The sequence below is a fragment of the Nomascus leucogenys genome, chromosome 22a (assembly GCF_006542625.1).
Source record: "Nomascus leucogenys isolate Asia chromosome 22a, Asia_NLE_v1, whole genome shotgun sequence".
Taxonomy (NCBI): Eukaryota; Metazoa; Chordata; class Mammalia; order Primates; family Hylobatidae; genus Nomascus; species Nomascus leucogenys.
Genome location: NC_044402.1, coordinates 45,178,392 through 45,200,556, shown reverse-complemented (window position 1 = coordinate 45,200,556; position 22,165 = coordinate 45,178,392).

Genomic DNA, 22,165 nt, shown 5'->3' with positions numbered 1-22,165 from the left:
TGCCTTCACAATGTATAGAGCCCAGTGCATGTTAGGTAGGTCATTTATTTCTCTGTTCCTTCCTTCCTTTCCAAATTTTGCCTTCAAAATTTGTAAGGAGAAGTTATCTGCCATCTTCTCCAGACCACTAGAGACGATACAGCAAACGAGTTAGAATTTGGCCTCTTGTGTCAGAAAAACTAAATGGTGACTCTTGGCCCTGCATGAACACAGACACATTCTTCAGTATCTCATGACTGTTGATACATCTATGATAATCTGAAGACAACTATTGCAACCTCATAGGGTTGTTGTGAGGATTATATGAGCTAAATATATGAAAGCTTCTTAGACCAATGCCTGGCATAGAGTAAACACTCAAGTTATGGCTTGATTATGTTGACTTTGCATGCAGAGAACCACGTTACATTGTAACTTCCCTTATCTTCTCATTCTCATAACTAATGATCTTCTCTTTCATACACAACTTCATATTTTCAAGAAAATTACATTTTCTTCATGCATGTCTCTTCAGACATGGAAAAAGCTAAAAACCTCTTTTCTCAAAAGTAGTTAAGGTAAATGAGATCAATGGATCCAACTGATGCCAGAAATGGAGTAGTGGAGCCCTTAATATCATCAATTCAAGATATTGGACACCCATCCATTGATTTTTTCCCTGTCTCTGTTAGAAGTCAATAGCTCTTCATCACACATTCGACAGGTGAGGATTCCTAGAAGTACTGTAAGTGGACTGAAGTAGTTTGGTGTGCTTGTGTCCAGAGCATTAGGTGAAAATTAGAATTGACCTCTGTTTATACCCTATATACCATATAGGGACTCGAGAAACACCCACTGATCCATGAACCTTTCCTCACTGAATGCCTTGGTAATTAGGACATGATTAACTCTAGGGGCCACCTGGCATTGCATTTGAGAAGAAAGGACTAAAGTGGATGGCAAAAAAATAATGAGTAGAAGATTGGGCTCCATGGTGACACCATTTGAATCCTGGATTCATCATATTTGTAGCTTTAGGCATGTCACTGAATTTCTCCAAATCTCAATTTTCTCTTCTATAAAACTAGGAGCATAACAGGTATACTAAAATAGCACAGTTCTCATGAGATTAAGTGAAATAATTTTAGTAAAGAGTTTAGCACCAAGCAAATGTTCAATAAGAGCTCTTATTGTGATTAGTTCAATATAAAAATGACTAAGTGCTGTATCATGTTATATTGCTTCAAAATGCAAAAATAAGGCCGGGCACGGTGGCTCACGCTTGTAATCCCAGCACTTTGGGAGGCCGAGGCGGGCAGATCACGAGGTCAGGAGATCGAGACCACGGTGAAACCTCGTCTCTACTAAAAATACAAAAAATTAGCCGGGCGTGGTGGCGGGCGCCTGTAGTCCCAGCTACTCGGAGAGGCTGAGGCAGGAGAATGGCGTGAACCCGGGAGGCAGAGCTTGCAGTGAGCCAAGATCGCGCCACTGCACTCCAGCCTGGGCGACAGAGCGAGACTCCGTCTCAAAAAAAAAAAAAAAAAATGCAAAAATAAGAATTCACAGAGTGCGAGATTATTGTGGCACTAAGGAGAGTATATATATATGTATTAACTAGGGAGATGTTTCTTAAACAAGATAGGTTCTGACCTAGATCTTAGAGAATAAATAGGTTTAGATCTGCAAAGGGCTCTTCCCATGGGCAAAAGGGCCAGGAGGATATAATCCCTGAGTATGCAGAAAAATAAGTGAACAGTCAGAATTTTGAATAAGCACTCAAAGGCTAGAAAAGGAACATTTCAAAATCCACTATGGAAGTGCCAGGCAATTTCAGAAAAGATGAGCTATCTAGTGATAATAACTGGCTGATCAAAACCATAGTGTGGTAGGTAAGCAAAGGTTTTAGCAGCTGACAGGCCTAAGTATAAATCACAGACAAACTACCTAACATTTCTAAGGCTCGCTAGTCCTGTGTCTGGAATTGGTTCCTTCCAGTGGGTTCTTGGTCTCGCTGACTTCAAGAATGAAGCCACGGACCTTCACGGTGAGTGTTACAGTTCTTAAAGATGGTGTGTCCGGAGTTTGTTCCTTCAGATGTTCAGATGTGTCCAGAGTTTCTTCCTTCCAGTGGGTTCGTGGTCTCGCTTGATTTCAGGAGTGAAGCCGCAGACCTTTGCAGTGACTGTTACGGCTCTTAAAGGTGGCACGTCTGGAGTTGTTTGTTCCTCCCAGTGGGTTCGTGGTCTTGCTGACTTCAGGAGCGAAGCCGCAGACCTTCACAGTGAGTGTTACAGCTCATAAAGGTAGTGGGGACCCAAAGAGTGAGCAGCAGCAAGATTTATTGTGGAGAGCAAAAGAACAAAGTTTCCACAGTGTGGAAGGGGACCCTCGTGGGTTCCGCTGCTGCCTCGGGTGGCCAGTTTTTACTCCCTTATTGGGCCCCACCCATATCCTGCTGATAGGTCCATTTTACAGAGTGCCAATTGGTGCATTTACAAACCTTTAGCTAGACACAGAGCGTCAATTGGTGCGTTTTTACAGAGTGCAGATTGGTGCATTTACAAACTTTTAGCTAGACACAGAGCGCCAATTGGTGCGTTTTTACAGAGGGCTGATTGGTGCGTTTACAAACCTTTAGCTAGACACAGAGCGCTGACTGGTGTGTTTACAATCCTCTAGCTAGACAGAAAAGTTCTCCAAGTCCCCACCCAACCCAGAAGCCCAGTCGGCTTCACCTCTCAGTCTCATCTTTGTTATGAAATTATTTTCACCTACCTTGCAAAATTTGGGGGAGAATTAAATGAGCTGTTGAAGGTAAAACAGTCATCTCAGGGTCTGACTCAGTGTCAGCTAGCCTGATTAGCTAGTGATATTCTAAGAAAAACAAATACTAAAAAAAGTTATTTAAATTTACCTGGACAAACACCAAAGTCGGGTTGCCTAACTGAAGCAGGAGAATAAGGTCTGGAGGTAGGGCACTTAAGACCAATTCATGTTGAATCAAAGAAAAACACCTTGATTTCCTAGGGGCAGGGAATCTGAGGCCAATTTGTGCTGACTTCCTAAAATAGAGAACACAAGGTCTGGGGTCACGGAATCTGAGGCCAATTCCTGCTGACTTCCCAAAGCTGGATCAAAAGGAAAACACCTGGGTCTAGGGCAGGGCACCTAAGGCCAATTAACACAACCTTCCTAAAGCTAAACCAAGAGGAAAAACCCCATCGCCCCAGGCCAAGTAACAAAGGCTCAAAGGCTACTTTCCCTACAGCCCTCCCCCTTCCACCACATCTCAGATGGAAAGGGAGATTGCCTCGGATTGGCTGCAGGCCAAACAGGGACCATCCCTTCGTGTGCATAGAGCGCCAATTCACCTCAGCCTTAAAATTAGCTAAAGACCAAATCCTTCATTCCAGATAACAGGTAACCAATAGGGATCTCAAAAAAACTACTTAAAACCCAGAAAACTTTGTAACCGGGCCCTTTAGCCTCTTGCTCGGGCCCACTTCCACCCTGTGAAGTGCTTTCTTGCTTTAATAAATTCCTGCTTTTGCTGCTTCCTTCCTGTGTTTTGTTCCTGTTACTTTGTGCGTTTTGTCCAGTTCTTTGTTCAAAACGCCAAGGACCTGGACATTTACACTCAAGGCCCTCCTTCCGGTAATATAACTGTAGAAGAATCAGGGAAAGTTTTATCCTCATTCAGTGTCCTAAATGTTCTTACTGGTTTCTGTGGGTATCTTATACACAGTAAAAGTTCAGTGTTCAATAAATGCAAGGCATTCTCATCATGAATAGACAGAGCTAATTGTTACTCCACTTAATCCTCACACAACCCTGGAACAAAGATAATTTTATTTGTCCTGCCTTACACATTTACAGAGCTTAGTCACTTATGCAAGCTCACACAGAAAATAGGGAGTAGAACTAGAATTTGAGCCAAAGCAGCCTGGCTCCAAAGACTGTGTGCTTTGTGTGCCTCTGTAGACTGCCAGGAGATAACTCCGAAACCTTCAGACATGTTCCTGCTGATCTGAACCTGCTATGACAGTGTGAGCCCACCACCTGAATTCAAGAAGGACAAAAAAAAAAAAAAAAGCCCAGCAGGGAAAAGGGGACATGATTATGTAGCTGGCTGGATAGAAAGTAGGCTGACAGAATCACCTGCAATTTTCATCTCAATCTTTCTCTGTAATTTAATTCTTATTTGAATTCATAGTGAACAGCCCTTACACTTAAGTGTGCTGCAGATCTTGCCTCTGCTTCAGGGCAAAGTGCTTGTTGCAGCTATTGCCCTGTAATGACTGAGAGACAGAATGCCTCCAAAAAACAAAATTCTTAAGTAGGTCTGGTTGTGCCAAGTGACATCAATTACACAATCCATACTAGCACTATCAACTGCAATCTTACCTGGAAGAAGGGCTTGCCCCCTTAGATACTACTTAGAAACTATTTGCTCCTCCTCTCAGTGCCAGAAGTAACCGAAAATCGAATTTGAGAACATTACGGAAAATCTAAGAGAGGATTCAGTAAAGTGGGGGGGAAGTTAAAATATTAAACCATTGGTCCTCAATTTTGTTTTCTTTTAAACTTCCCCATACATTCTCCTCAGGTGTCCCATAACCAATCCAACCTTCTTGTCCCTAACTTCTCCAAAGGAGGGCAGGGAGAGAGAGTACATCAGAGAGATGAAAGAAGAAGAGGTATAGAGGAGGAAGAATATAGAGGAAAAAAGGAAAGAAAGAGAATCAGGGAGGTAGATATCTACAGATTTGGGGTCTTTGTGAGGTTAAAAAAATAAAAAACATAGGCCGGGTGCGGTGGCTCACGCTTGTAATCCCAGCACTTTGAGAGGCCGAGGCGGGCGGATCACCAGGTCAGGAGATCGAGACCACGGTGAAACCTCGTCTCTACTAAAAATACAAAAAATTAGCCGGGCGTGGTGGCGGGCGCCTGTAGTCCCAACTACTCGGAGAGGCTGAGGCAGGAGAATGGTGTGAACCCGGGAGGCGGAGCTTGCAGTGAGCCGAGATCACACCACTGCACTCCAGCCTGGGCGACAGAGCGAGACTCCGTCTCAAAAAAAAAAAAATTTAAAAAAATAAATAAATAAAAAACAGATGTAGCTAGAAAGAGGGATCAAGAGAGCAAGAGACAGACAAAATTCTCAGGATTTCATCAGAGGAACATCCTTGTACTCTCAAGGCTCCAGAGCATGCGTAGATTTCAAGTGCGTTGAACTGGAACTGATTAGAAACACAGAAGCTGGGATGTAGAGAGGAAATCGCCCAAGCTGTTAGTTGCTAAATATTCACCATGAAACTTCTCTGGACTTCCCCAGGAATAATTGGGCATTCCATCCTCTGGGCTCCCACGCTGTTTGTGACAGTGTTAGTAAGGTGAAGATAGGCTTCTGGCATAGTTTACATCACAGTGAAGTGTGTATTTATTTAGATGCTGGACTGAGAACCTTTGAAGCAGACACTGTATTCAATTCATGTGTGCCTATATTAGTGTTTAACAAATGTCTGCTGGAAGAGAGGAAAGAAAAGTAGGTGTAAAGAAGGGGAAGGAAGAAGGAATAATGGGCAGAGAAGCATTCAGGAAACAATTCCTCCTTATCTCAATCGGCATGAGTCAAATAGTAATTTTGGTCCCATGTCAGCAATTTCATTCTGTCAAATCTAGTGTATATTTGCCCTTATTTGCCCTGACAATTAGGAGAGATTGAAAAAAAATGAGGCAAAGTGATTCATAGTCTATCTTTTCATTAGAAAGTTCAAAAATGAGCAGCAGCCAATATTGTGAATAACTAGAACTCAAGGGCTGATATTATGAACTTAATAATTCATTATCTCTAAAATAATTATTCTGAATGAGCTTTTAAAAATGGTTTTATGCCTTTTATGTCCCCATCTGTCCCATGCCAAAATACCCTCCACTCTTAACATTTTGTCTTTGAAATCTGAACTATAATGTTCAGAAAAATTACTAGTGATTTTTCAGCCTCCTGAAAAATAGAAAATGCAGTATTAATCGTAGTGATATCTTCTATGTTAGGCATGTTCTTTCTTTTTCAAACTAGTTTTTAAATCTTTCATCTCCTTTGGTGTTCACAATAAGGATCTGAGGTTGTTAGAGCAAGTACTCTCATCTCCAGCCTATTGATGTGCAAAGTGAGGAAAGGGAAGTAACAGCACACAGTAAGATAATGTCTGAACAAAAGTGAACACCTAGCGGTCTGACTCTGAGCTCAGCACTCACCCTGCAGCAATGCTTAGAGTAATTCTAGAATGTTCTTTGAGTATGTCTTTTGAATCAAAGAAAGGAGCAAAATATTTCCCAATTTTTTACATATCAGTCATGTTCTTACATATGCTAATAGCCTTATAAGATAGTTTATTATTATTATTCTCACACAGCTGTGGTTCACAGGTATCTTTTAGCAGCAAAATTTTATTATCAAAATCTCATGCCAGGCCAGGCGTGGTGACTCATGCCTGTAATCCCAGCACTTTGGAAGGCCGAGGCAGGTGCATCACTTGAGGCCAGGAGTTCAAGACCAGCCTGGCCTACATGGTCAAACCCTGTCTCTACTAAAAATACAGAAATTAGCCAGGCATGGTGGTACACCCCTGTAATCCCAGCTACTCAGGAGGCGGAAGCAGGAGAATTGCTTGAACTCAGGAGACGGAGGTTGCAGTGAGCCGAGATTGCACCACTGTACTCCAGCCTGGGTAACAGAATGAAATGCAGTCCAAAAAAAAAAAAAAAAAAAAAAAAAAAAAATATCATGCCAAAGCTCTCTATATAAAACAGATAAAAGTGTATCTGTGCTGAAACTGGAACAAAGCTGAGAGACCCAGAAAAGGTTTGGTGATAAGGGACTGGTGGCCTCAATCTCAATGCCAAATACATAGAGATCACTAGAACACCACTGATCATAAGAGACTGTTGGCCTCAATCTTAACACCAAATACACAGAGATCACCAGGACACCACTGAACACAGAATGAAGACCTCGTCATAGAGCATGTCTGACTTCTGGTGAAGTGAGAATACTAAAGACTTCACAATCCAACGGATTCCAATTTCAAATCTACCACATGCTCACTGTGTGCACTGAGGAGGTTATCAACATCTCTGAGCCTCAGTTTCCTCATCTGTAGAAATTGTAGTAACACCTGCCAGATGAGTTTGTTCTGAGGATCAACTCAGATGCCCCAAGTGAATCATGAATCGCAGTGCTCAGCACGCAGTAGATACTCAGGCAATTTCCTTCTGGAAGACCCTTGCCAAACTTACATATGCCTTGCTGACAAACCAGATGTGTTCTTGTTGCCTCAGAGGGTATAAATTCCATTTGTTTTCTCAAGTCCAACTAATGCCATCAGCATTTGAGAGCTTGCGCTAGTCCCTCAAACATTTAACATTCTCTGTTCAGTTAGCACAGCATCGAGACTTTAAAAGCAGCTTGAAAATAAACTTGATTCCAAATATGATTTATAATGTCTCAAGAAACAGCTCATTTACCAAGAAGGCTTCATCAATTATTGACAGATGTACCCTCTGAGGAGAAATAGCATTAATACTAGGAGACTGAAGGAAAAGCATGCCTCAACCCCGTAAGCCAATTATCCAAGGTGATTTTGAGCATTAAATCCTTAGATATGCTTAATTTACTGTCCCTTGCCTATAAGCACAGAAAGAAGTATGAGAAGGGAAAAAAATGGTAACCAATTTAAGACTGCTTTTAAAAACAAAAAGAAGGCATAGCATCAAGGGAAAAATGTATAGGAGGGAATAAGTGGGTGTTGTACACATATGGGCTTATAGACTGAACATCCCTGGACCTCACGCATTTTGCCCCCTCACTGCAGAGCCAGCTACTACCCACCTGTTTTTTTTCAGTACAGAAATAATTGTGCTTACCTGTCTGTGACCTAATAATTACAGCAGAGACTGATTTTATTCTCAGCATGTTTATTGTGGTCGAATTTCCTCAGTTTTCAGAGCAAAGGCCTTACTAAGGATGCTAGCATTATTTGCTTTAACATCAAGCTAGTGACAAGGCTATGTAAAGTTTTGTAAAAAGCCAAGAGGCCAGTGTGAATCCAGCCCAGGGGGCTTGTAATCTGTATTTGACATGCAAATGTTAGAAAACCTTGGCAAGACTACAAGGTTTACATGCAAGGGAAGAAAGAAAATACACGAGGCCAATACATTTGAGAATGCTAACATATTTCTCTACGGTTTTCTCAAAAGGAGGAAAATAGGAGAGGGTTATTTTTCCTAAAATCCAAATTATAAGGCAAAAGATGACCAATTATGACTACTTAGCTTTAATTTTCATGTACTGAGGAGTGTGTGTGTGTGTGTGTGTGTGCATGTGTGCATGCATGCCTGCATACATTGCATGCATGCCTGCATACATTGCATGCATGCCTGCATACATTGCATGCATGCCTGCATACATTGCATGCATGTTGTAAATGAGGGTGGGTAGATGGAAATAAAATAAACTTGGGATAGTGAAGAGGTCTACCTATATAAAAATTTTTGCATGATGAATTCTAAATCCACACTGTCCCACATGCAGCCAATCTCTGTATGTGAACATCAAGCACTTAAGTGTGTGTAATGTGAACTGAAATGTGCTGCAGGTGTAAAATACACATCAGATCTCAAAGACTTAGAATGAAAAAAGAATGTAGGGGCAGTTGGCAAGATGGCTGACAAGCAGCAGCTAGTATACATGGCTCTCACAGAGAGGCACAGAAACGGCTAGTAAATACAACACCTTCAACTGAAACATCCAGGTACTCGTATTGGCATTAATCAAGGGAACAACTCAACCCACAGAGAATGAAGAAAAGCAAGACAGGATAATGGCCACCTGGGGGCAACATGAAGACAGGGTATCCTCTTCTGCCCAGGGAAGTGGTAAGTGAATGAGCAACCCTGGGAAACCATGCTTCTCCCACAGATCTTTGCAACCCTTGGGTCAGATCACCTTGTGAACCCACTCCAACAGGGCCTTCTGTCTTCAGTCTGACAGACAGAGTTACATGGAATCTTGGCAGACCAGCCACTCAGGCATGTGTGGAGACCCTGGAGGCTTAGATACTTGAGCTTTCTGTCAAAAGTAGCTGCAGCTCTGGCAAAGAGGGAGGTTAGAATCTTGTACATACCCTAGGAAAGAGGCTGAATCCAGGGGGCTGAGCAGCAGCAGACCGCAGGCCCCATTTTCATGGCACCTCACAAGATAAGACCTATTGGCTTGGAATTCCAGCCAGCTAACCACTAGCAGCATTGCACCTCCCTAAGAAGGAGTTTCCAGGGGGAGGGGTGGGCCACCATCTTTGCTGTTCAGGCACCTTAGCTGTTCTAGCCTTCAGGCTTTGGAGTGTCTGAGCCAACCCGGGGCAGAAGGGGATCCCCCAGCACAGCACAGCTGCTCTACCAAAACATGGACAGACTGCTGCTTTAACTGGGTGGCCAATCCCGTTCCTCCCCACTGGGCAGGACCTCCCAACAGGGGCCTCCAGCTACCCCCCACCCAAGCTCTCTAGCTGACAGAGATCTGAATCCCCCCCGCACAGCACTCCCAGAGGGTGGGGCAAGTGTATTAGTCCATTTTCACATTGCTGATAAAGACATACCCAAGACTGGGCAATTTACAAAAGAAAGAGGTTAAATTGGACTTACAGTTCCATGTGGCTGGGGAAGCCTCACAGTCATGGTGGAAGGCAAGGAAGAGCAAGTCACATCTTACGTGGATGGCAGCAGGCAAAAAATGAGAGAGCTTGTGCAGGAGAAAGCCTCTTTTTAAAACCATCAGATCTTGTGAGACTTATTCACTATCACGAGAAAAGCACGGGAAAGACTTGCTCCCATGATTCAATTACCTCCCACCAGGTCCTTCCCACAACACATGGGTATTCAAGATGAGATGTGGGTGGTGACAACAACCAAACCACATCAGCAAGCCACCATCTTTGCTGTTTGGGCAACTTAGCCATTCCAGCCTTTGGGCTTTGGAGTGTCTGAGGTGACTGGGGGCTGAAATGAAATCCCAGGACAGCATGACTGCTCTACCAAAGTGTGGCCAGATTGCTTTTTTAAGCAGGTCCTGATCCCGTTCCTCCTCACTGGACAAGACCTCCCAATCAGGGTCTCCAGCCACTTCCTACAGGTGCCTTTGGGCTGACAAAAGGTCTGTATCTATCTGGAACAAAGCTCCCAGAGAGGACAGGCTGCCATCTTTGCTGTTTTGCAGCCTTTGCTGGTGAGACCCACAGGTTCTGGAAAATCTGAGGTGACTAGGGACTGGAGTAGGCCCCAAGCATACTGCAGAAGCCCTACAGAAAGTGGCCAGACTGTTATATAGGTGCCCATTCCGTATGTCCTCATCAGGCAGGTCCTTCAGGCCTGGGCCTCCAGCCATCCCCTGCCACAGCTATCAAACCAGTACCAACTCAGCAACTCCATGGACAGAGCCTCCAGGGCAACTGAAAGCCTCTGTCACTGCCTCTGCAGTGGAACTGCCCTTGCCACCGTTGGAATAATGAAGGAGCAAAAACCCTAAGTGCCTTATCCACACCTCCAACAAGGTTGGAGTTGACCCAAGGAGAGGAGGTTAGTCTGTTCCCATGGGTCCCACACATGCCCCACAGCTCATCCCCAGACAGGGAACACCTGGCTTGGGCCCTGTACAAACCCTCCATGCTGGGCTGATTGCACTGAATGATTGCTGACCTATATCCCTCTGGGGTGGAGCCCCCATGAGTCAAACAAATGACCCTTGGCACAACCACTACTAAGATCTCTTCCTCTTCTGCCTCTAAGCTGGGGAAGGAACATAAACACTGACATCACCCCAGACTGGCAGTGGGCAGCCCAAGAGTGCCAAGTTGTGAACTACAGCCAGCATTCAAGGGGGAGTAGAACCCACACTTTCAGAGCACTGAGAGGGAACACAGCTGCAACTGTGAGGAAACACAGAGAAACCACACAATTGAGGAAGAGTCAACCAACTGACCAATAAGCCTGTCACCTACTGGATCACACCCCGAAGTTTCAATACCAAAAATACCTTATTAACATATTTCCCTCTGAAACCAAAGATAAGAAGTCAGCTTCAAATAAAAAGTATAGCTACACAAAGCCTCAGCCCCGTGAAAACATCCAGAAAAGAAGTCTATTGGCTGTACTCTATCTACACTGCAGTTAAAGGAACACCCACACACAGAGGTGAGAACCAACGCAAGAACTTCGGTGACTCAAATGGCCAGGGTGTCACATATTCTCCAAATGACCAAACCAGTTCTCCAAGAGTTCTTAACCAGGCCGAACTGGCTGAAATGACAGAAATAGAATTCAGAATATGGATAGGAACAAAGATCATTGAGATTCAGGAGGATGGCAAAACCCAATCCAAGGAAAATAAGCATCACAATAAAGTGATACAGGAGCTGAAGGACAAAATAGTTGGTACAAAAAAGAACACAATGGGTCTGACAGAGCTTAATAACACAACACAAGAATTTTGCAATGCAATCACAACTATAAACAGCAGATTACACCAAGCTAAGGAAAGGATCTCAGAACTTGAAGATCGGTTCTCTGAAATAAGACAGTCAGACAAAAATAAGGAAAAAAGGATAAAAAAGAAAGAACAAAACCCCTGAGAGGTATGGGATTATGTAAATAGGCCAAATCTATGAATCACTGGCATCCCTGAAAGGCAGGGGGAGAAAGCAAAGAACTTGGAAAATATATTTCAGGATATCATCCATGAAAACTTCCTCAACGTTGCTACAGAGGCCAACAGTCAAATTCAGGAAATACAGAGCAAGATTCTACGCAAGAAAATCATCCCCCAGGAAAATCTGACATAATCATCAGATTTTCCAAGGTCGAAATGAAAGAAAAAATATTAAAGGCAACTGGAGAGAAAGGGCAGGTCACCTACAAACTGATTCCCATCAGGCTAACAGCAGACCTCTCAGCTGAGAGGTCTCCCTTCCAGCCAGAAGAGACTGCGAGACTATTTTCAACATTATTAAAGAAAAAAAATTTCAACCAAGAATTTCATATCCAGCTGTACTAGTCCATTTTCATGCTGCTAATAAAGACATACCCTAGACTGGGCAATTTACAAAAAAAGAGGTTTAGGCCAGGCGCGGTGGCTCACGCCTGTAATCCCTTCACTTTGGGAGGCCAAGGTGGGCGGATCACGAGGTCAGGAGATCAAGACCATCCTGGCTAACATGGTGAAACCCCGTTTCTACTAAAAATACAAAAAATTAGCCAGGCGCAGTGGCAGGCGCCTGTAGTCCCAGCTACTCGGGGGGCTGAGGCAGGAGAATGGCGTGAATCCGGGAGGCGGAGCTTGCAGTGAGCCGAGATCACGCCACTCCAGTCTAGCCTGGGCGAAAGGGCGAGACTCCTTCTTAAAAAAAAAAAAAAAAAAAGGTTTAATGGACTCACAGTTCCACATGTCTGGGGAGGCCTCACAATCATGGTGGAAGGTGAAAGCATCTCACATGGTGGCAGACAAGAGACAGGAAGAAGTGAAAGCAAAAACCCCTTAGAAAACCATCAGATCGGTGAGACTTATTTACTACCATGAGAACAGTATGTGGGAAACTACCCCCATGATTCAATTATCTCCCACTGGGTCCCTCCCATAACTCCTGGGAATTATGGGAGTATAATTCAAGATGAGATTTCGGTGGGGACACAGAGCCAAACCATATCATTCTGCCCTGGCCCCTCCCAAATCTCATGTCCTTATATTTCAAAACTAATCATGCCTTCCCAACAGTCCCCCAAAGTCTTAACTCATTTCAGCATTAACTGAAAAGTCCACAGTCCAAAGTTTAAAGTTTAAAATTTACATATTTGGGCTGGACACGGTGGCTCACTCCTGTAATCCTGGCACTTTGGGAAGGCAAGGTGGGCAGATCACTTGAGGTCAGGAGCTCAAGTCTGGCCAACATGGCAAAACTCCATCTCTGCTAAAAATACAAAAAATTACCTGGGCGTGGTGGCACTCACCTGTAATCCCAGCTACTCGAGAGGCTGAGGCAGGAGAATCACTTGAACCTGGGAGGTGGAGGTTGCCGTGAGCAAAGATCATGCCATTGCACTCCAGCCTGGGTGACAGAGTGAGACTCCATCTCAAAAAATAAAAATTACATATTTGTAGCTCATATTGCACAGCACTACTCTAAATCATAAGGGCAATATTTTTTCCTGTACAATCAGATAGCTTCACTACCAAGTAGATTTGTTTAAATGAGTTGCAGTATACTTACGCATTAAAATATCTTTAATCCAAAATATTTTAAAAGCATTATCTATTTAATCAGCATCTCATTCTGTAAGAGTAGATCATTATGTCCCCCATGTTCCAAACGCAGCACACAGAGATTTAAATGACTGACAACTATAGAAGTCGTACAGGTGCTCTAAGTCTATAGCTAGATTAAATTACAATGCCTTCAATTTTACTTTTCTTTTTTTTCTTCTTCTTTTTTCTTTTTCTTTTTTGAGATGCAGTCTCGCTCTGTTGCCAGGCTGGAGTGCGGTGGCATGATCTCGGCTCAATGCAACCTCTGCCTCCCGGGTTCAAGCGATTGAACCGGAACCCTCAGGCTCCAGAGTAGCTGGGACTACAGGTGTGCACCACGACGCCCAGCTAATTTTTTTAATTTTTAGTAGAGATGGTGTTTCACCATGTTGGCCAGGATGGTTTTGATCTCTTGACCTCGTGATCCACCTGCCTTGGCCTCCCAAAGTGTTGGGATTACAGGCGTGAGCCACCGCACCCAGCCTAATTTTACTTTTCTTTGTATACTTCCTTTAGAGAAGCAATGGTCATTTTATCTAAAAAACAAAACAAAAGGTTTGTCTAGAAAAAAGCAAATCATTGATCCTAGGAAAAAGGCTTAACACATGGGAGCTTAAATGATGAATCTCAACAGATTTTCCCTCAACCACAGCAAAAGATGAGAAAAACCTGAATCAATTGCTGCAGCTGGCAAAAGCGTTATAACAGAAAAGCTGTCGAAATTCTCACCAATTCTGGTACTCCACAAATAACTCTTTCTGAATTATGTTTACAGAAGGGCAAGTTAGTTGGTTTTCACCAATAAATGTGGTCATCTCCCTCTTTTTCTCTCTCTCTCCATATATATATCATATATAGCCATCCATATATTCATATATATGTGTCTATATTTTATATATATCCATCCATCCATCCATCGCCAGAGAACCGAAACCTGGACTGTTTTTTAATAAGCTTCAAAAAGTTCCCTTTTCCCACAGCTAACGTTATACTGAATGGTGAAAAGCTTTTCCTCTAAGAGATCAAGAACAAAACAAGGATGCTCACTCTCATCACTTCTGTTCGACATAGTACTGGAAGTCCTAGCCAGAGTAATTAGGCAAAATAAAAATAAAAGGCATCCATATAGAAAAAGAAGAAATTCAAGAAGTGTCTCTGTGTACTGATGACATGACTTATATATAGAAAACCCTAATTCTCTGCAGCTAGTGACAAAATAGAAGCCTATGGAAAATAAGTAGTCTGATCAAATTTTCATTACATAGTTATCACAATCACAAAGTCACTATCACAATTTGAGATTAGCCTGAGAAATAGGGATCTTTGAGATGATTCCAATAGCCATGGGGTCCCATCATAACCCTGGAAATAGGGAAACTGAATGACTTGCTCAAAGTCCTCCAGCTAGCAGGCAAAAGAGGTGCTTCAGATTCAAACTCCTGTGCCCCTTCATATGCTACATTTCCTTAATACAGTAGTCCCCCCTTAGCTTCGGTTTTGCTTTCCATGGTTTCAGTTACCCAAGGTCAACTGCAGTCCAAAAACATTACATGGAAAATCTCAGAAATAAACAATTCACAGGTTTTACTTTGTGCACTGTTGTGAGTAGCGTAATGAAATCTTGCACCATCCCACTCCTTCCTACCCAGGACATGAATCATCCCTTTGTCCAGTGTACCCATGCTGTAGACCTGACCCTCTTGTCAGACACTTAAGTAGCCTCCTCAATTATCCAATTCACTGTCTTATGTCAGTGCTTGTGTTCAAACTGCCTTTGTTTTACTTAATAATGGCCCCCAAACACAAGATTAGTGATTCTGGCAATTCAGATATATCAAAGAAAAGCCACAAAGTGTTCCCTTTAAGTGAAAAGGTGAAAGTTCTCGAAAAAAAAAATTGTATGCTCACATCTACTGTAAGAATGAATCTTCCATGCATGAAATTGTGAAAAAGAAAAGAAATTCATGATAGTTTTGCTGTCACAACTCATACTGCAGAAGTTATGGCCAGTGTGTAATAAGTGCTTAGTTAAGATGAAAGAGGCCAAAAATATCTAATAATCTGATTTTAAAATGGGCAAAAGATCTGAATAGACATTTCTAAAAAGAAGACATACAAATAGCCAACGAGTATATGAAAAAATGCTCAACATCAGAGAAATGCAAATCAAAGCTACAATAGATATCATCTCACCCCAGTTAAAATTTATCCAAAATACAGGAAATAACAAATGCTGGAGAGGATGTGGAGAAAAGTGAACCCTCATGCACTGTTGGTGGGAATGTAAATTAGTACAGCCACTATGGAGAACAGTATAGAGGTCCCACAAAAAAACTAAAAATAGAAGTACCATATGATACAGCAATCCCATTGCTAGGTAATAACCCCCAAAAATGAAATCAGTGTTTCAAAGAGGTATCTGCATACCCATGTTTATTGCAGCACTATTAACAGTAGCCAAGATTTGGAAGAAACCTAAGTGTCCATTAACAGATGAATGGATAAAGAAAATGTGGCACCTATACGCAATGGAGTACTATTCAGCCATAAAACAGAAGGAAATCCTGTCATTTGCAACAACATGGATGGAATCAGAGGTCATTATATTAAGCGAAATAAGCAAGGCACAGAAAGATAAACTTTGCATGTTCTCACTCATTTGTGGTAGCTAACAATCAAAACAACTGAACTCATGAAAATAGAGTAGATTGATGGTTACTATAAGTTGGGAAGGGTAGTGAGGGGAGCAGGGGTGGGAAATGGGGAGGGTTGATGGATACAAAATATGGTTAGAAAGAATGAATAAGACCTACTATTTGATAGCACAACAGGGTGACTATAGTCAATAATAACTTAATTTTACATTTATTTTTATTTTTTATTTTTATTTTTGAGACAGAGTCTTGCTCTGTTGCCTGGGCTGGAGGGCAGTGGCGTGATCTTGGCTCACTGCAACCTCCTCCTCCCAGTTTCAAGCAATTCTCCTGCTTCAGCCTCCCAAGTAGCTGGGATTACAGGCGCTCGCCACCACACCTGGTTAATTTTTTTGTATTTTTAGTAGAGACAGGGTTTCACCGTGTTGGCCAGGCTGGTCTCCTGACCTCGTGATCCGCCCACCTTGGCCTCCCAAAGTGCTGGGATTACAGGCGTGAGCCACCACGCCCGGCCCTGATAAACTCTTTTTAACAATTCTTTTCATCAACAAGCTTAGCAGGTACTGATGCTGCCTCTCTTAATTCCTAAGACAATTAAGAGCTATGGCATCAGTACCTGCTATGCTTGTGATTACTGGAGATGTGCATGGCAGTGCACAGTGAGGTCATGAAGTATTGTTGGAATTAAATATTTGACAAATCAAAGTGTGTGGTTAGGCAAACCCATATTAGACATTCAACCTATGTGCAGTGAAAAGGTTCCAGACAGAATTTTAAGGTAAATTTTTTAGAGCCTTTTTTGTTTGGTTTCTGCTGAAGTGGAGCCCTTTAGACATAATACAGTGGCAAGTGATTTTGTAAGAGGCTTGCTTATTACCTGACACTCTTCAGTTAACTGTTTCTTGAGGTCTTTTATGAACACCTCTTATCTACCTGGCTACCTCAACTGTGCCATAGGAAAAGCAAACAAGGCAGCTGGACTTTCACAGCTTTTATCCCCTTTTCTGACTTCGATATTTCTGGCAGGAGAAGGGAGTGAGCCAAGGAATGACTTGAAGGGGAGAGGCTCCCAGGAAGATAGGACCAGTTTATAGTAAATGTGCATTTGGCCTTCCGATAAAGGCCATTATAAGGGTAAGAGCTCCAGTACACTGCAGGGATGCAGGCTTCATACATCTATCTATTGTTGGCACTTTTGTTATTTCCTCCCAAAGGGATTTTGCTTTTCTCTATAGGCTACATAGGAAGTTGAAAAAGCTGGAAAAGCAATTTTCTTTTCTTCTCCTTCTTAACCATTTTCCCTGATCCTCAGACACAAGGTCCCTGCTTTGTCCTTGGCAGGGAGGGACAGGGTTGGGGCTGGCCAAACTCTGAGGCAGCCCTCTCCCCACCCAGTAAACTAAAGTGAGTTCATTTTAACAAGAAGCTAATTAAAGACCTAGAAATGCTTTTAACAATGAAGTATATTTTCCTTTGGTTAAAAAAAAAAATCAGATTGAGCTTATGGATTTTAACAGATATTTTCACCTTCATGTCAATCTGGACTTCCTCTATTAGAGGGAGTTTATCTACTGAAAATGATAACACAGAGAATGAGATAATATTTCAGTTTGGTTAGTTAGCTCAGCTCTTGTCTTCTAATCTTAAATGGCCAATTTAATAATAGTTCTTTCTTCGCCCTCTGCCAAAATAATTTTAATTGATTAAGTCTGCCTTTCTTACATGGTATTACCATATTGTTATCATGTTAAGAATATTGTTTTACAAAATATTTTGAAAGAAAACAGAATTTTGAAAACCTCATTTTAGGTTTTTTTTTTTTTTATTTCTCTTGTAGAAAGCTTTCTGTAGTGTGCCTGAGCCTTTTTTTTTAGGTAGTAGACAACTCAACTTCTGACTCATGCTTTCCCCAAACCCTCTTGTATACTGGACTCCCCAATAAATAAATGAGTATTTCTTTTCCATCCTGTGACATACTTCTTTTTTCTTAGACGGAGTCTCGCTCTGTCACCCAGGCTGGAGTGCAGTGGCACAATCTCAGCTCACTGCAAGCTCCACCTCCTGGGTTCTCACCATTCTCCTGCCTCAGCCTCCCAAGTAGCTGGGACTACAGGCACCCACCACCACGCCTGGCTAAGTTTTTGTATTTTTAGTAGAGACGGGGTTTCACTGTGTTAGCCAGGATGGTCTCGATCTCCTGACCTCGTGATCCACCTGCCTTGGCCTCCCAAAGTGCTGGGATTACAGGCATGAGCCACCGCGCCCGGCCGACATACTTGTTCTTTATGTGCAACCACTTGACTTGCAGGAGGCTAGAGACAATGAACAAACAATATAGCCTTGGTTACTGAGTAGATTATCCCTACACAGGTTATTCCTATTTCTCTTAAAGTTATGCAGTCAGGTTTTCAGAGCAGCAATTCATTATGATACATTATGAGGAAAAATATTGAGGCAGTAAAGTATGATCTAATATATTCTAAAAATTTGCTTTTGATGTATATTACAAAGCTATAATGAATATTTTTAAAGAGATTTTTAAGAATCAGACTTTGTAATTTTTGATATGAAAACATATCTTACAAATTAAAATATAGCTTCTAATTGCAGTAATGCAGCAGTTCTTTTTAAGTAAAACAAATGAGGTAGTGCACTGTCAGCCTGGGTAACACCAGTGTTGGTGAGAGTGCAGGGAAACAATCAGTTTTGCACACTGCTAGTAATGACACCTTTCCCAGGACGATTTGTGTCAGACGTCTTGGGTTCTGAATACTCTTTGAACCAATCTTATGAGTTAAGCATTATTATTCCATTTGTAGACAAAGAAACTGAAATTCTGAGACTAACTTTCCAAGGTCATATAACAAATTAGTGGTGAAGCTGGGATTCACATTTCCAGCTATCTGATCTAAAGCTTACATGTAACCTCTATATCATAAATCTCATTCGATAATGTAGGATTTGTTTTTGAAAGTTTTGCATAATGAAATAATATGCAACAATTTAACATGTTGTACAACAGTATATAATGACATGGAAAAATGTGTGCTAAATTATAAACAGCAAATGTAAAATTAAAAACAATATAATTTTCAAGGTGCATAAATACATAAACAGATATGTGTGACATAAACAGATGCATATCTAAAGAGACTGGTGAGATCACAAGTAACTTATTTTCTTCATTTTATTTATGTCTTCCTAAATTATCTACCTTTGTATTAAAAATTGTCTTTTTAAAAATGTTTTTCAGTTATCAAACTGTAAACTTGCAATTTTAAGACATAATCTACTCTTATTTCAAAAGGTATACAAAAATGAGACACAATATCAGTTTTAAAATAGATTACTACAATTCTCTAGTGGTCCACCTTTATTTCTTCTTACTTTAAGTCTAAACATTTTAATTTCCCTGAGGTTGTTTACACTGCAATTGTATAGCAAAAGGAAAGAAGTCTAGAGAAACTGAGCAAGGGAACAGCAAAAACCCCTGGGACTACTACTAACTGGACTTCATCTCTGGTGTGAATATCATGACTCCATGCTGTGATCCTCTAAGCAGGCACTGAATTTTGTACCTTAAAATGAGACTATAGTATTGTCCAAATGAGGGACTGCACAGGAAAAAGAATACAAGAACTCATGTTTATTTACTGATAAAAGATAAGGATGGGAAAAACAAAGACTTGCTAACTTTCCCATGTTGATCTTCACTAGTAGAACCGCTCAGCATGTTTGTTCAGTCTGCAGCTTCTTTCCACGTGACTTACAGGTGTTATTTTAGCATGAATGGAACCCCCTGAGTAATGTGACTGACTCAGGAAGAGCCAGTTCATGCAGCTGTTAGCCTCCAGTTCTATCCCAGTAAAGAGAATATTCTTGTTGGATTTGTGGAGAGGCTCTGAGAGGAAGGAAGAGACATTAGTGAGAATTTCCCTCAGATAAAACATGTTTTAATTTAAAGGAATCCTGCTCAATTATTCCACCCCCCCACCAATATTATATATGAATGATTTAGGATGGAAATTGAAAGCCTTGATTTTTGTCAAGAAATTTTTTTCCTGCCAAATTTCCCATTGTTATAATGCAAACACATATATTTAATGGACAGGCCAATCTTCCTCCTACTTTCTTTCTGCGTAAAGATTGGTTCAGTTCTAGAGTCAAGGACTGAAGAGTTTCTACTACATCCTTTCCGTGAGTTAAAGTAGTAACTGCATATAGTACTTTATTTGAATTTTATTGCATTTCTAAGTATTAAATGTACACCATAGACAATTTTGAAAATACCAAAAAGCCCAAAGAAGATTAAAATCACCCATAATCCCACCACTCAGAAAAAAACCCTTATTACTAATAGTAAAAATTACTAAGTTGGTTATTAGTTTAAAAGGGTGCAGTAAAATGTCAAGAACACTTAAGTAGAAATTTAAAAAAAAAACTAAGGAAGAAGTAAAGGCATTTACATTTGCTTTCAAATGAGGAAAACAAAGATTACCTATCCACAAACATGTTTTCCAGATTCCCTTCCTCCTTGGAAGTATCCACAAAATAGAATCAATGTGATTAAGAGACCATAGTAGTCAGTTCACTTGCCTAAACTCTATGCTCAATCATACCTCTGGTTGTTACTGTATAAAAGATGAACGTTTTTCAGCAGTCGGGTATATCCATAAAGGCTCCTCATCACCAAATTACAGTAATACTTTATGAATGAACGAAGGGCTGGGCAAACTGTCATCAAAATCTATTACCTGTTTTATCTACTGAAATTCAGATTTCACTCTCTTTAACTGCTAAAAGAGTTTTTTTCCCTTGTGAAATTTAATAAGCACTTTCTGCTACCAATTTCCCATAGAAAACTCCATACAATCACAGCATAAAACAACTGAGGGTGGCTAAAAAGAACATACTCAGGGGTCATCTGAAAAAGGCCAAAGAGCCACCCAAAGGACTTGAGTAGATGAAATTATTTTAGTGTATGAAGTCTATTTGGTGTACAAAGTCTATTTCTTGGAATGACACATCTCATGTGACCTGGGCTCTGTGAAAGTAAGGGTTTTGTGGACAATCATCATCTCTGGGAAATGCTTTACAGTATATATTCTTCTTGAGCTTATTATAAATTAGCATATTAAGGGTTATGAGCAGTCAAGAAAAAATAAAAATAATTCACCTTTGTTTCAGACAATGTCTCCCAAACTTCTTTGACCATGAATCCTTTGGAGGCATAACACTATTAATAACTCAAGATGCTCAGGATTTGTGGAACACATTTTATGAATGCCACCTTAATGAATATATTGTCCAGGATCTTCAGCCATATTAGTAATCCAGAGTTAAGCAAACTCAACAATGCTGACTCCTTTATTTAAATGTATATAGACTGAATTTGAATAATTTACCATTATAAGTATTTATTTTAAAAAATCAACATATATGAGTAAATTTTAAAGTATGTAAATAAGATCTCAATAAAGCTATTTTGGTTTAAGAAATCAATGTGTTGTTTCAGAAATACTGAAAAGTAGAGTTACTTCGTGAACATGATATCAGAGCAAAAATAGGATAGTTTTAAGTAATATTTTATGCTGGCCAAGGTGACTCATTCCTGCACGATAAGAGAAGATATATCTACAGTTACTATAATGTCTTCCAGACTCTATGTCTCTCTCCCAATCCTACCTCTTCTAGCTTTGTTCCCAAATATTCTGGCTAATGCTTATAAATTAATCTACTTCAGTCCTCCTAATAGTACAAGAGAGTAAACGCATACTGCAGGGTGGCAATGAACAGCAGTAGCCATAGTCCAAAACAGCCCACTATAAATGTAGTCTTTTACTTAATGCTCTTCCAGGCATATATATGTGAAAAAATATTTTAAGAATTGCAAAGATTAAAAGTTTCTAATTCCAAATCTTTAGGTATAACTGCTATATGCTATATAAAGAATATATGTTATATATTTACCTGTGACATTATATGGTCTAATACACATCAAATACAACCTATTTGAGAAGTACGATTCAAAGCTAAAAATCTCCCTTCTAATCTTACTAATTTTTTCTAGAAGTAAAAATTGACAAGGTTGATATAAGTGCTAAATCAGAATCATACTCCATGCATCCGTCCTAGAGTTGATACAAGAAAAGCTTATCTCATTTGTTGCCATAGATGG